This window comes from Chiloscyllium punctatum, chromosome 36 (genome assembly GCF_047496795.1).
Source record: "Chiloscyllium punctatum isolate Juve2018m chromosome 36, sChiPun1.3, whole genome shotgun sequence".
In the NCBI taxonomy this organism is placed as follows: Eukaryota; Metazoa; Chordata; class Chondrichthyes; order Orectolobiformes; family Hemiscylliidae; genus Chiloscyllium; species Chiloscyllium punctatum.
In genome coordinates this window covers 56781637-56797646 of record NC_092774.1, presented here as the reverse complement: position 1 = coordinate 56797646, position 16010 = coordinate 56781637, and the positions used below count along the sequence as shown (strand labels likewise).

General features: G+C 47.3%; 2 non-coding genes across 2 annotated transcripts; both read right to left on the bottom strand.

Moving 5' to 3' along the window:
• Nucleotides 1-7926: 7926 nt before the first annotated feature.
• trnae-cuc (transfer RNA glutamic acid (anticodon CUC)) lies at nt 7927-7998 on the bottom strand. Its single transcript has one exon. It is a non-coding gene; the product is annotated as a tRNA-Glu (tRNA).
• Nucleotides 7999-12041: 4043 nt separating this feature from the next.
• Nucleotides 12042-12115, bottom strand: trnan-guu (transfer RNA asparagine (anticodon GUU)). The gene has a single exon. It is a non-coding gene; the product is annotated as a tRNA-Asn (tRNA).
• Nucleotides 12116-16010: the final 3895 nt, after the last annotated feature.

The window sequence follows — 16010 nt, the reverse complement described above, 5'->3', positions numbered from 1 at the left end:
TTCGTTCCCCTATCCCTGTAACCCTGCATCTCCCATGGTAAATCTACCCTCAACTGCACGTCCTTTGGACCGTGAGAGGAGGCCAGAGCACCCCAGGAAGCCAACGCAGACACAAGGGGAGAATGTGCAAACTCCACACAGACATGCGGCCCGAGGGTGGGATTAAATCCAGGTCACTGAAGCCGTGAGGGAGCAGTGCTAACCACCGCGCCACCACCACATGCTGCTCTCTAAAGAAGTGAATTTCAAAGTCTCGGGAACACTTGTGAGAAAAACAAAACTCTCCTATCTTAAATGAGAGACTAGTCTCTGGCTAGAATTGAGTTGACATTACATTTGCATTAAGTCCTCTCCAGATGTTATACAGCTCCATCGGATCATCTGTTTCTTCTAAACTCAAACTGATATAAGCCCAGCCTGACATCCCCTTGTCCCCGATTATAAGTTGAGTAAATGAGCGACCCTCCACCTCACCGGCATGACAAAGGATGCCCTCAATCCATGTTGACCTTAACTGTCTAACCTCTTGACCCCCACGCCACAATGTGGTCAGCCGCAACTCAGCCCTGAACGAGAGCAGAGGAACTGAATAGACAGCAGTGAGGTGGGCATTGCATTCCCAGAGAATATTGTTCAAGTGTGAAATTTGTTCAGCTCACATTCAGATCATTGCAGGGACTATGTCTTTGATCCCAAGAACAGTCTAGTTTTGTTGTACATTGTGTGTGTTTTATCTGTGTGTCACGACATGATTTTCTGTTGCTGTCATTCCCATTAGGATGTGTGAACTCTGTACCAGAGAATAGTCTCAGTTCTAAATTTTCCTTGAGGAATAGTGTAGAACGGACTAAATCTCAGTCAGAATGGAAGAACCTCTACTGTTTATTTAACCCTCTGCTGTCATTGTCCTGGGACTGTATGAATGGGGAAGTGTAGAGGACGTTTTCCTCTGTACCTAACCCAATGCAGTCTCTGTCTTGGCAGTGTTTCTTGGGTACAGTGTTGAGGTCGCGTCACTTGCAATTGAAGAGTAGAGGAAGCTTTATTCTGATTGTCATCCCATGCTGTCCTTGTCCTGGGAGGTTTAGATGGCATCTATAATTGAAGTGAATGCAGACTTGGCTGTGGGAGTGGAGGGTACTTCTACCTGAGCACACCCATCTTTGAGATTGCTGTGCTGATCAAGACAATCTCAGACACCTTCATGCACTTTTCCAACCAACCACAGGGTGGTTAAGGATGGGTATAAATGCTGGCATTGCCAGCGATGCCCACACCCCATGCATGAATAAATACTTTCTATTTAAAAGTTACATTCACGTTCCAAACCCTCTAATGTATGATGACTTAAATGGACAATTCTTGTCTGTTTGTAATTTCATTTTGAAACATAGGAATGTGTCAACCATGTAGAAATATAACAAGAACAACAAATGGAGAATTTAACAGGTAATGAGCAGGACCAGAATGCTCAGTCAGCCTGACCCCCATGGCTGAGAGGGTTCTCCCAGATGTTGACGTTACACCAGTGCCTTTTACTCTTGCAGCTTCCCCAAAAGTTTGTCCCTGATGTAAGATCATTCAATGACCCCAAGTACGAACTGTTTTTATCTCCATAACTGGTGCAAGACTTGCTGAGTATCTCCAGCCCTTCTGCTCGACCCCTTCATGGGATTTGAGCTTCCCTAAGTCAGTGTAATGAAGAACTGCAGATGATGGAGATCTGAAACACAAAAATGCGTCAAATGCCGCAGAAACTCAATAGGACTGGCAGCACATGTGGAGAGAGAAGCAGAGTTAGCATTTCAAGTGCTGTGACCCTTCTTCACAACTGTTCTGGACTCAAGCCAGGATATTGTCTTTCTTTCTTTCTCTCTCTCTCCACCAGTGTTCCCAGACTGGCTGAGTTTCTCCAGCAATTTCTGTTATGACACTTTCACAAGGTTGATGTTTGTTATCCATCCCTAAGTGCAAGGTGTCTTGCTTGTGCCAATTCAGAGGGCAGTTTAAGAGTCAACCACATTGCTGTTGGTCTGGAGTCACATGTAAGTCACACCATGCAAGGATGGCAGTTTCCCTCCTGAAAGGACATTGGTGTACATGGGTTTTCAATGACAATTGACGTCAGTGCCATCGATACCATACTGAGACTTACTTTGTGTTCCCCATTTATGATTTGAATTATTCACATCTTACCTCTTGCTGTGGTGGGATTTGAACTCATGCTCCCTGGATTACCCATCCTGTGACATTATGACTACACTGTTGTTTCCCATTCTTTGATATTTTGTGTTTGTTGTTCACGTCTTTGTCTTCTGATGTTTGGGAAATTGAACCTGTTTAAAAAATTGCCCTAAACTTGTCCCTTTGACCAAGTATTTGGTCACATGTCTCATCTGTGCTCCGGTCTTGTGATTTTTAAAGGAATTCTCATTATGTTCATGTGAAGCACTTTGACATAATTAACTGCTCACAGGTATTATTTGAATGCAGCTTGTGTCCCTATCTTAATATCTGAAAGTACAGGGTCATATTTTAAATGTAGAAGACAAAAATGAGGATGATTTCTTTTCTTTCTGTGGGTTGTGTGTCTTCTTCAAAAGGCAGTAGATTCAAAATCTTTAAGGCAGAGGTAGATAGGTTCTTGATAACCAAGGGGATGAAAGATTGTCGGGGATATGTTGGAATGTAGAGTTGAGGTTGAATTCAGATCAGCCATGATCTTATTGGATGTTGCAGCAGGCTCGAAGTGCCGAGTGACCTACTCCCGCCCATTGTATGTTTGTATCAAGCAGTCTGTGTCTCCCCTCTTATAGCTATGAACAGGGTAATTCCTTTCCGATATTGCCCCTTGTCGACAGTTAATTGATCACCAGATGGCCCTCTATTGGGAGCAGGCACCTTGTAGCAATTGCAGTATTTCTTGTGTTAATTTTGTTGTTTCTTACTAAGTGTTCCTGAGAATCTTCGAAATAAAAACCAAAACACTTCTATTATTATCGCACGAATAGATGTGTTGGTTTGGATGTAACATTGTTGAATTAGCCATTCCCATCTTTTCCAGAATTCTGTGTTTAAAGCCCTCGAGTCTGGTTTCCACCCCTGAAACAGTTCTTATCAAGGTCATATTTGACATCCTTTGTACCGGTGACAGGGATAAACATTCCCTCGTCGAATGTCCCTCTGCGGACAGCCTTGATCAGGGTTAATGACAGTACTGACCACCTCCAGCAACACTCTATCCTCTGGGAGGGTCTGCTTTTAGTGTCTTCCGTTCTGATTTGTTTAACCGGAGCTGATGGTGTTGGCATCTATACTAATGATATCCAACTGTGCCTGAACACCACATCTCTCCCGACTCCTCTGTCATTCATAATTTACCAATAATTTCATCGGAATGCCTGCCCAATTTCCAGCATTGGATAACCATAAACATTCCCTTAGTTAAATATTGTGAAGTGTGAAGCCATTGTTTTAGTCCCCAAGTTCGACCTGAGCCCCAGTTCCCCCCACCCCCACCCCCCCCCCCCCCCAGCCCACCACGCAAGTAACTCTGTTGACAGCCTTCACGTCACTTTAAAACTAGGATCGATAGATTCATGAAGAGTCGGGGATGAACAGTTGCAGGAAAAGGGCAGGAAAGTGAATGTGGGGAATGCCAGATGACCCAGAATCCTACTGAATGGAGAAGCAGGCTCAAGGGGCTGAATGGCATATTCCTGTTCCTGCTTCTTCTGGTTCCCGAGCCCTTCCCCCGATCCAGGACACTGACTTCAGTATGTGCCATTACTGAGACTGCTGATGGTCCCTTGTGTAATATCAACAACTTAGCAGCTGCTGAAACCTCTTGCTCCTTTGTTACCTCTGAACACAATAAGCCAATGTGTTCAGGGGAGGCGATGGCCGACTTTATTGTCACCAGACTATTCACCCAGGTAATGTTCTAGGGACTTGTGTTCAAAACCTGCCACGGCAGATGGTGGAATCTGAATTCAATATAAATCTGGAATTAAGAGTCTAATGATGAAATCGTTGTGGTTTGTTGTAAAAACTTATCTGGTTTCCTTCTGTCCGAACCTGGTCCGATCTACATGAAATTCAGATCCACTGTCAGCTGATTGAATCTTCACTGCCCTTTCAATCAAAACCTCCACTTTCACCTCCCTACTTTTATACTCCATTTAAAGGCCAATCTCCCCTTTGCCTTCCCTATTAGTCATTGTGCTCCCAGAAGCAGGATTGTCGATCAGTTTAAAGTAGGTCATATATCTCTGATTACATCGATACAGAAGGCAGTGAAGAAAGGTTTCAGCACACTGGCCTTCATCAGTTCGGGAATTGAATATAGATGTTGGCATGTTATGTTATCTTTATACAGGACGTTGATGAGGCTGCACCTGGAATATTGTGATCAGTTTTGGTCCCGTTGGTGTTCTGACTTCTGACTTCTTCAACTCTGGGTTTGTGTTGAACTTGATGGGATATTTTGTCCAACTCAGCATGTTTAAACAGTATCGCTCAGAGGGATTCATCTGAAACTTTTCAGGAGGTGAGCACAACAAGATTGAACTATTCAAAGTTACTTGGACTCTATTTTAAACTTACATCAGGACTAGTAGTCAGAGACACATACAGCTTGGAAACAGACCCTTCGGTCCAACTTGTCCATACTGACCTGATATCCTAAACTTATCTCGTCCCATTTGACAACACCTGACCCAAGTCGTGTGGCAGCTCATTTCATTTCTGTACCACCCTCTGCATGAAGAGGTTGTCCCTTTAATATATTTCGCCTCTCACCCTACACCTATGCCCTCTAGTTCTGGACTCCCCCAGCCCAGGGAAAAGACCTTCTCTATTAACCTGTCCATGCCCCTCATGATTTTGTAACCTCTATTAGGTCACTCCACTGCCTCTGACGGTCCAGTGAAAACAGTCCCAGCCGATTCAGCCTCTCCCTGTAGCTCAAACCCTCCAACCCCCAGCAACATTCCCGTAAATCGTTTTTCACAGAGAAGTCAACGTTTCAGTCCAGAAGAAGGGTTAATACACAAAACGCTGACTACTCCACATCCTGGTGCTGCCTGGCTTGCTGTATTCTCCCAACCTCTTGCTTGCCTACATCGGGTTTCAACATGTAGTAGCTCAGTGTTTTCCACTGCAGGCTCACCGTTCCGGGGACCCAGGTTTGATTCCAGCCTTGGGTGGCTGTCTGTGAGGAGTTTTCATATTCTCCCAGTGTCTGCGTGGGTTTTCTCTGGGTGGTCCTGATTTCTTCCATAGTCCAAAGACGTTCAGGTCATGTCGATTGGCGATGCTAACTGCCCATCGAGTTTGGTACATTAGTCAGAGGGAATTGGGTCTGGATGGGTTACTCTTCGGAGGGTCGATGTTGGGACCAATGGCCTGTTTCCACACTGTAGCTAATCTCATCTGCACTACTTTTGTCTCTAACGAATGGCTGAGTAGACTCGATGGGCCGAATGGCCTAACTTCTGCTCCAATGCTCTTGCGGTCTTACGTTTCTCTGGATCATTTCATTTGGCAATGTGCAGTCCCTGGCTCAAAGAGCAGCAGTTTCCAATGAAAGCAAAGCTCATACGATGGTTGAACTCCTACAGTGTGGAAACAGGTCCTTCAGCCCAACACATCTGCACAGATTCTCCGAAGAGTAACCCACTTAGATCCATTTTCCTACCCTCCATAAATTGCACACAGACCCCCAAGGGTGGAATTATTCCTGGGTTCCTGGTGCCATGAGTCAGCAGTGCTAACCGTGAGCCACCACGAGGTTGTGGTTGTGGGGTGTGGGGGAGGCAATTGCAGTCCAGCAGAAAATAAAAACAGCCCACCTACTCTCCCACTGCACCCACTGTCAGAACTGGCAGGAGGTTCAGTCCGGGAGTGAGACCCAAGGCAGCGTCACCGGTGGGATCTGATTGCTGGGAGCGCTGGTGCCCCCGCTGGTGCTTCCGCAAGTTGCAGGAAAACATGAACCTCTTCCCACACTCGGGCCAGCTGAAGGGCCTCTCCCCGGTGTGGACACACTGGTGCTTCAGCAGGGCGGAGGAATGACTTCACGCACTCAGGGCAGCAGAAGGGCCTCCCACCCTCCGCCCCCCATCCCCCCATGTGGACCAGCTGGTGCTTCAGCAGTGTGGAGGAGCGGGTAAAACCCTTCCCACATTCGGGCAGGATAAAGGTATCTCCCCGGTGTGGACAGACTGTTGCATCAGCAGGGCTGAGGAATTGATGAAGGACTTCCTGCACTTAGGCAACTGAACGACCTCTCCCCCATGAGGACCCACCAATGGGCCAGTAGGTCGGAAGAAAGAGCAAAGCCCTTCCTGAAATCGGGGCAGAAGAACGGCTTCTCCTCAGTGTGGACCCACTGGTGTCTCAGCAGGTGGAAGAACTGCTGAAGGCCATCTCGCACTTGGGGCCGGAGAACAGCTTTCCCCGGTGTGGACCATCTGGTGCGTGAGCAGGACAGATGAATCACTGAAGGCATTCCCACACTCAGGGCAGCAGAAGGGCCTCTTCCCCTCTGTGGACCCATTGGTGCTTCAGAACCCTTTCAAATTTCACAATATCCTTCTGAGAGGAAGGAGACCAGAATTGTACACAATATTTCAAAAGTGGTCTAAAAAATGTCCTGTACAGCCACAACATAACCTCCCAACTCCAATACTCAATCAGAGGATTGTGAAAGCTTTCAAAACCCACAAAAAACAAACAGGCAAGAATGGAGGGACAAACCGAATTTTTGAGAGTCACCTTGAAAGCATCAATGAGAAAACGGCGGAGGGGGTTTATTGGGGATCCGTTCTCCTTAAATACAGTATATACGTATTTCTCTTGTGCTGTTCGTAGTTTCTCTGTGCTGCAGTGTGTAGTGGCTCGTTGAAATAATGTCCTGATGCAGCTTCATTTGTGGGTGTTGGGATGACAGGTTCTGCAGTAAAGTATTTGGTTTGTGTGCGTTGTTTTTCAGTAGATGCCAGTTTGAAATTCCCCATTGACTGTTTGCTCCACTGTGACATTAAGAAATGCCACATTGTTGTTGTTCTCCTCCCCTTCAAACCAGGAGCCCCCCCTTAGACCATAATCTCACGACTTGGAACACCAATATACAGACTAGTCAAAGGCCTCCACTGAAGGCAAAAACACCTCGTCGAAGATTCACTCCACTCCATTCACTCCATCCAAGAATTCCTGAACAGCAAAGACACTGAGATAGAAGAGGATGGAATAATGTTGTACTTTGACATAACAGCCCTGTTCACATCCATTAACATCAACGTGACCAAAGAAAACTGAAGACACTACTCGAAGAACTAAAGACACAAACACAGCATCAACTTCATCAGCAAAGATAGCACTGTCAAGCTCGTGGAACTGTGCCTTACCACCCACTTCATATTCAATAACAAGCCCTACAAACAAATCAACGAAATACCCATGAAACCACCAGCATCAGGATTCCTAGCAGAAGCAATAATGCAGAGACTCGAACAAACAGCCCTTCCAACGATCCAACCCAAACTTTGAGTCCGCTGCAGCGATGACACTTTTGTCATCAAAAAATGAAACAAATTAGAGGAATCCTACAACACCATCAACAATATCCTTACTGGCATAAAATTCACAAAAGAGGAGAACAACAACAAAGTGCCATTTCTCGATGTCACAGTGGAGCGAACAGTCAATGGTATATTCAAAACAGCGTCTACAGGAAAACAACGCATGCGAACCAAGAACTTAACAACAGAAGCAATCACCACTACACATACAAAGAAATCTGAATCAGGACACGATTTCAACGAGCCACGATTCACTGCAGCACCCAGGAACGACGAAGATCAATAAACAACCTCACAGAGTGTTTCAGAAGAACGGGTAGCCGATAAACCCCAAGAAAACGGTTTCCCTGACCGGGAATCGAACCCGGGCCGCGGCGGTGAGAGCGCCGAATCCTAACCACTAGACTACCAGGGAGATACATGCACAGCCTGATAGCTCTACTGAAAATTTCTTCCCTGACCGGAAATCGAATCCGGGCCGTGGTCGGTCGAAGGCTTTCACCTGTGTATCCAACAATGTCATTTCTTGTATCCATTGCCCCCGATGCGGTCTCCTCTACATTGGGGAGACTGGAGACTCTTCGCAGAGTCAAGTCACAACGCTTGAGGGAACATCTACAGGACACCAGCACCAATCAACCCCATTGCCCTATGGCCCAACATTTCAAACCCCCTCCCACTCTGCCGAGGACATGCAGGTCCTGGGCCTCCTTCATCGCCGCTCCCTCCCCACTCGATGCCTGGAGGATGAACGCCTCATCTTCCGCTTGGGGTAAATTCAACCCTAGGCCATCAATATGGACTTCATCAGATTCCTCATTTCCCCTCCCTCCACCTGACCTCAATTCCAACCTTCCAGCTCAGCGCTGACCTCATGACCTGTACTACCTGCCAATCTCCCTCCCCACCTATCCGCTCCACCCTCCTCTCTGATCTGTCACCTCCATCCCCTCCCCCATTCACTGATTGTACTTTTTGCTACCTTTGGCCCCGCACACCCCACCCCCAATTTATCTCTCCACCCTGGAGGGGTCCTGCCTCTATTCCTGATGAAGGGCTTTTGCCCGAAACATCGATTTTCCTGCTCCTCGGAAGCTGTCTGACTTGCTGTGCTTTTCTAGCACCACTCAGATCTAAACTTTGGTTTCCAGCATCTGCAGTCCTCACTTTTGCCGACCCAATAAACCCAGTGTACCGATTTCACATCAACAAACTGACACAAGCAGACACAACGTCTGCAGAAACCCTAGCCACATTACTTTACATTAAAGACATCTGGGAAATGATGTCCAGACAACTCAACCCTCTCAGCATCATGGTAGCCCACACATATACCAACACACTTAAGCAGCGGCTAATGTACCTGAAATACCCGATAAAAACAACCAGCAAACGGATGTAATTTACAAAATACCATACAAGGAAATATATACATGAACTCTGCCGCGCAGTTTTCTGTGGCAAGAAATGCTGGGATGAGATAAGGAAGATTTTTTCAGCCAAAACGAATCGACACTGACTGGACAGCCATTTAAAATCAACACTGTCAGCCCAGGATGGAAGACCCGAAGGTATGTACAGTTTTCTTATTTCCTGAAGATTTACAAAGCTGAGACTGGGTTTTGGTGCTTGTTCCTTTTCCACTCCCAGGAGCCGCAGTGGTTGGGGCGGTGTGTTGGGGAAAGTGAAATGTGCCCGTGAGCAGCGTGTGGGGCTATTTCAGCTCCCCCTCCTCTGACAGCGCTGTGACTTGACTCAGATGTTCTCAGGGACACTTACTGACGCGACACAGTGAAAAGAGTCTCATTCCCGCAGTTCGGAATTCAAACCGTATGCCGGCTTCAGGACAATGAGAAAGATTAATTGGGTGTGTGAAGAAGCTGTGAGCTGCATTTCAAACAGGTAGGTGGAGTCAGATGCATCATCCATTGCCCCCCTGTCACTGTGCGGATCTGACGCCGCCATGCTGCAGAGTTCTGACGTTAACACGGACATGCGCAGCAATGGGAACATTCACAAGAGTAACAGCCAAAGATAATCACCGTCACTGATTCCCTTCCATAGTCCCAACTTTGTGAAGCAGTATCTTTCACTGGCAACTAAAACACCTTTGTCCTCAGGTACCTGCTTAACTTCGATTACGACTTCACGCCCCTCACTGTTCGATCTCATTTCCAAACTCTTGGCTCATCGCCTCAATAGCAGCTCTGTGGGTATCTGCTTGTTCCACCCTGACAGGCAGTGGGCTACAAATTCCCGACCAGTCCCAATGTGATTGAAATACTTCAACCCCTCCACTGATTTGCATCTTTAAAAAAACCGTGGAGCAATCTCCGTTTCTTTTTGACGTCGTTTCTCAACTGTAGTCGGCAGGGTTCACACCTGCGTGGGGAAACCGCAATGGATTTCATGTCCATCGCATTCACCACTCGGCCCACCAATACAGAACCACACTGGCAGCTTCATTTCCCAGGTCTCTCTGCCTGTGGAGCTGAGAAAAAGTGAATCCTTGCAGAGTTTGTTTGAATTCAATCACTTCTCAGGTTTCGAAAGGGTTAAATATCTGCAAATGGCGAGTCTGGGTGTTTCATCCCGAAAGATGAAATGGACGTTCAGTTAAAAACAAAACCAGAAATTTCAGGAGCAACTCAGCAGGTCAGGCAGCATCCGTGGAAAGAGAATCAGAGACAACATTTCAGAATTCGTTTTTTGCCTCATCCAGGTCCAGCCAAACCTGCTGAGTTTCTCCAGCAGTTTCGCTTTCTGTCTCGGATTCTCAGCATCCGCAGTCATTTATGTTAGAAATTCAATCAATTCAGAAACCCCTTTGTGCTGCCTCAGTGGAACAGATTTCCGTTTGGGAAACATTTTCCTGACACCATTAAAAACGTGCACTTTCGCAGGCAAGAAAGCAATAGGAACGAGAACAAGGAGCACGCCGTCCCCGGGTGGTCTGGAACCACCAACCTTTCGCTTAACAGCCGAACGCGCTGACCAATTGCGCCACAGAGACAGGTCCAAGAGCTGTTTGCACAGTGTCTTTGAGGAACCTACTAATCAATTCATAATTCAAACCGCCCCGCCCAAAATTACCATTGTTTTCTATCAGTTTTACTTTTCTATAATAAAGCCTTGGACATACATTGTGGAGACATGGGGACAGCCTGATCCCACCATCTGCAGGTACATCCATGTCACGAGGAATGAGCTCTCCACCACCGGGGCCATCGCCCTTCGAGCCTTTCAGTGTTTTGCCTCTTCCTGATTTTTCTCGTGCCTGCCACACGCCAGATGAAAAGCTGAATACTTCTCTGGAAAAACTGCCGGGCAATGCAGGAGAATTCAAACCGTATGCCGGCTTCAGGACAATGAGAAAGATTAATTGGGTGTGTGAAGAAGCTGTGAGCTGCATTTCAAACAGGTAGGTGGAGTCAGATGCATCATCCATTGCCCCCCTGTCACTGTGCGGATCTGACGCCGCCATGCTGCAGAGTTCTGACGTTAACACGGACATGCGCAGCAATGGGAACATTCACAAGAGTAACAGCCAAAGATAATCACCGTCACTGATTCCCTTCCATAGTCCCAACTTTGTGAAGCAGTATCTTTCACTGGCAACTAAAACACCTTTGTCCTCAGGTACCTGCTTAACTTCGATTACGACTTCACGCCCCTCACTGTTCGATCTCATTTCCAAACTCTTGGCTCATCGCCTCAATAGCAGCTCTGTGGGTATCTGCTTGTTCCACCCTGACAGGCAGTGGGCTACAAATTCCCGACCAGTCCCAATGTGATTGAAATACTTCAACCCCTCCACTGATTTGCATCTTTAAAAAAACCGTGGAGCAATCTCCGTTTCTTTTTGACGTCGTTTCTCAACTGTAGTCGGCAGGGTTCACACCTGCGTGGGGAAACCGCAATGGATTTCATGTCCATCGCATTCACCACTCGGCCCACCAATACAGAACCACACTGGCAGCTTCATTTCCCAGGTCTCTCTGCCTGTGGAGCTGAGAAAAAGTGAATCCTTGCAGAGTTTGTTTGAATTCAATCACTTCTCAGGTTTCGAAAGGGTTAAATATCTGCAAATGGCGAGTCTGGGTGTTTCATCCCGAAAGATGAAATGGACGTTCAGTTAAAAACAAAACCAGAAATTTCAGGAGCAACTCAGCAGGTCAGGCAGCATCCGTGGAAAGAGAATCAGAGACAACATTTCAGAATTCGTTTTTTGCCTCATCCAGGTCCAGCCAAACCTGCTGAGTTTCTCCAGCAGTTTCGCTTTCTGTCTCGGATTCTCAGCATCCGCAGTCATTTATGTTAGAAATTCAATCAATTCAGAAACCCCTTTGTGCTGCCTCAGTGGAACAGATTTCCGTTTGGGAAACATTTTCCTGACACCATTAAAAACGTGCACTTTCGCAGGCAAGAAAGCAGTAGGAACGAGAACAAGGAGCACGCCGTCCCTGGGTGGTCTGGAACCACCAACCTTTCGGTTAACAGCCGAACGCGCTGACCAATTGCGCCACAGAGACAGGTCCAAGAGCTGTTTGCACAGTGTCTTTGAGGAACCTACTAATCAATTCATAATTCAAACCGCCCCGCCCAAAATTACCATTGTTTTCTATCAGTTTTACTTTTCTATAATAAAGCCTTGGACATACATTGTGGAGACATGGGGACAGCCTGATCCCACCATCTGCAGGTACATCCATGTCACGAGGAATGAGCTCTCCACCACCGGGGCCATCGCCCTTCGAGCCTTTCAGTGTTTTGCCTCTTCCTGATTTTTCTCGTGCCTGCCACACGCCAGATGAAAAGCTGAATACTTCTCTGGAAAAACTGCCGGGCAATGCAGGAGAATGGCACAACGGGTGCGTGTTGGGACCATAACGCAAAAGAGAGACCATTCTTTCCTATTCATTCAACGTCGTCTTTAGCAGCTTTCCCGCTTTGTTCTGCACCTTGCCTTGACATCCGCTTCCCAAAAAAAGCTTCGACATAAATATTTCACAATGATGTACTGGCCCAATGTGCACAGTTGAGGTGACAACCTGAGGGGTCAGTAAATCCCGAACTGACACTGACAAAGAGGCAGATTCATTGGACGCAAACGGGAATTCGGTGGTCATGTTTAAAGTAACAATGTGCAGAATTACATGGAGAAGGCAAGAGAATGATACGGATAGAGACCCACGTTTACTTACTGTGTCGACCCAGCAGAGCGAAGGTGGGCCGCATGGCGTCTATTCAGAGTGAAATCACAAGAGAGTGTGGGAAGTTAGAAAAAGTTGATATTTACACAGCCTGCATACGTCTGCGCAACACCATTTAAGACGACAGCAGTGAAGATCTTTGACATCAGTCTCGAGCGTGCATGCCACGCGCCAGACGAAAGGCTGAAGGGACCTGTGAAGCGGCCCGTTGTGCGTCGGAGCAGAGTGGCGCAGCGGTAGCGTGCTGGGCCCATAACCCAGAGGTCGATGGATCGCAACCGTCCTCTGGTCTTGTTCAGTGCCTCCTTGAGCGACTTGCATTTGCGATGGTACTCGGTTTATTTAGCACCTTGCCTTTCAAACCGTTCAAGTGAGGTGCTTTTGGAGGTCTGAGTGGTCTTCTCCTGTTCTTCGTCGGTTTCCTATGAACTGAATCACAAAACCACTTCTCTGAGATGCCAATGAACTGATAACATTGAAACGCATACCTTGTGGTTTCGTGCCTTCCCTGCAGGAGTTCGCCAAGTCCGTTCCGACGTGAATGACAAGATGATCCGTATGTCGGAAACCGCATCCCGTGGACAGAATGACAAGCAGATCTTCTGCAAACTCTTTGCTGCTTGCAATTCTTGGAGCAAAGTGGAATGTATTTCACACTGACCAAGTTTCAGCTGGCTCCGAGTCTCCAGTGTACATTGCTCTCTTTCCCGCCAGCTCAGAGAGAGAACAATAGGAGGGACAAAGGAGTGAATAACGATCCGTGTGGGAGGGTGAATAACTGTTAATGGAGACCGTTAGTGACTCACAATAAGTAGTGTGTCATAGCAGACTATGTGATAACAAGGGCTCGTATGTGTGTGGTAGGGGTCAAGGACATGGGGGATTTCAGGCCCTAAAGTCATGGAACTCGATCTTGAAGACCGGAGGGCTGTAGGGTTTTGAAGTGGAATATGAGGCGTTGTTCTTCCATCTGGAGCTGAGCTTTGCTGGAACACTGCTGCAAGCCTGAGACAGAGATGTTGGCCAGGGAACATGGTGGCGTGTTAAAGTGGTAGGAAAGCAGAAGCTCAGGGCCTTTTTTCGCGGGTAGAACCGAGATGTTCTGCGAAGCAGACACCCAGTTTATTCTCCATGCTCCGTTGGGGAAACGACGCTGTGAGCAGCGAATGCAGTAGACTAGGTTGCGGCAAATGTGCAGGTAAAGTGCTGCTTCACCTGGAAGGTACGTTCGAGCCTGGAAGGATATTCAGGAGGGAGCAGGTAAATTGTTCTTCTGAGTGAAATCACGGTTCGTAAAAACAGAATGTGGCAATTTAGACAGAGTTAATATTTGCTCGTCAGCGATATGTCTGCCGGTGTGTGATGAGAGCATAACCCAGAAGGGAAACCATCTTCCCTATTCACTCAATGTCGAGTTTAGCAGCTTTCCCGATAACGGCGCACTGTTGTGCACCTCGCCTTCTCATCTGCTTCCCAAAAAACTTCGACGTAAATATTTCACATTGATACACAGGCCCAGTATGCAGAGTTGAGATGACACACCCGTGGAGGTCTGCGGGGTCTTCTCCTGTTTTCTGTACCCTATGTTGAGGAGGGCAATACTTGTCACTGGTCACTCCGGTGTCAGAGAAAAGTTTAGAAAGAAAACGGGTTAATTTTCTGCCAGTAGAGAGGGCCCGGTTCCTGGGGACGGGCAAACGGCAGCAGAGAGACAGAATGAGAAGCAGCTGTTCATACAGTCATAGAGATGTACAGCATAGAAACAGACCCTTCGGTCCAACCCATCCATGCCGACCAGATATCCCACCCCAATCTCGTCCCAGCTGCCAGCACCCGGCCCATATACCTCCAAACCCTTCCTATTCATATATCCATCCAAACGCCTCTTAAATGTTGCAATTGTACCAGTCTCCGCCACTTTCTCTGGCAGCTCATTCCACACACGCACCACCTCCTGCGTGAAAAAGTTGCCCCTTAGATCTTTTTTATATCTTTCCCCTCTCACCCTTAACCTATGCCCTCTAGTTCTTGACTCCCCGACCCCAGGGAAAAGACTTTGCCGATTTATCCTATCCATGCCCCTCATAATTTTGTAAACCTCCATAAAGTCACCCTTCAACCTCTGACGTTCCAGAGAAAACAGCCCCAGCCTGTTCAATGTCAACTGGACTTTACTCTGAGCAAGACTCAGCTGGTTCAAGAGGTAGTGCGGGGGCAGGGACGCCGGCGTACCAACCGTGTGGCCCGTTGGTCTAGGGGTATGATTCTTGCTTTGGGTCTTCGTCGACGCAGACGTGCGAGAGATCCCGGGTTTCATGATTTGTGCGAAAGCGCCTGTTTAATTTCCTCAAAAAGCACCTTCGTAAAACGAGGTTGCGCTCCCTGGAGGACCAATGGGACAGAAAGCAGCGAAGTGGAATGATTGGAGATAGCGTTGAATAAGTTGACGTGAGTGATGCAGTGTTTGAGGGATGTGTTGGGGCCAGAACCCAACAGGGAGACCACTCTCTCCTGTTCATTCAACGTCGTCTTTCGCAGCTTTCCTGTATAACGGCGCTCTGTTCTGCACCTTGCATTCTCATCGGCTTCCCAAAAAAGCTTCGACTTAAATATTTCACAATGATATACTGGCCCAATGTGCACAGTTGAGGTGACAACCTCTGAGGGGTCACCTGCTCTCTGTATCCTATTTTCAGGAGGGCAATGCTTGTCACTGGTCACTCCGGTGTCAGAGAAAACTTTAGAAAGAAAACAATTTAATTTGGTTGACGCAGTGGTGCAGTGGTTGAGGGATGTCAGCGATGAGGGTCGATTGGAAATTTGGGAGAGCTCTCTTCGGAGTACAGAAGTTTGAAATCTGGCCCGATTGAAGCTTTTCAAGTCATGCGAAGTCCAGACAGAGAAAGTAATGTCGTCAAAATGTTCCCACGCCTGAAAGGATCGGCAACGATTCGGCAGAGTTTTAAAGTCATGAGGAAAAGAACCAAAAGTGACATGAGGAAGAATGCTTTCGTACAGGGTGTTATTGGGGTCAGTAAATCCCTAACTGACACCGACAAAGAGGCAGATTCATTAGACGCAAAGGGGAAGATTTGGCTCAACCGATATACGGAGTCAAAGTACTCCTTCCGTGATTTGAAATATAAGGAGCTGCTGTTGTGGAGCTTATCAAGATTCGAACATGCAACTTTCAGAAATCGAGCCAGACGCGCCA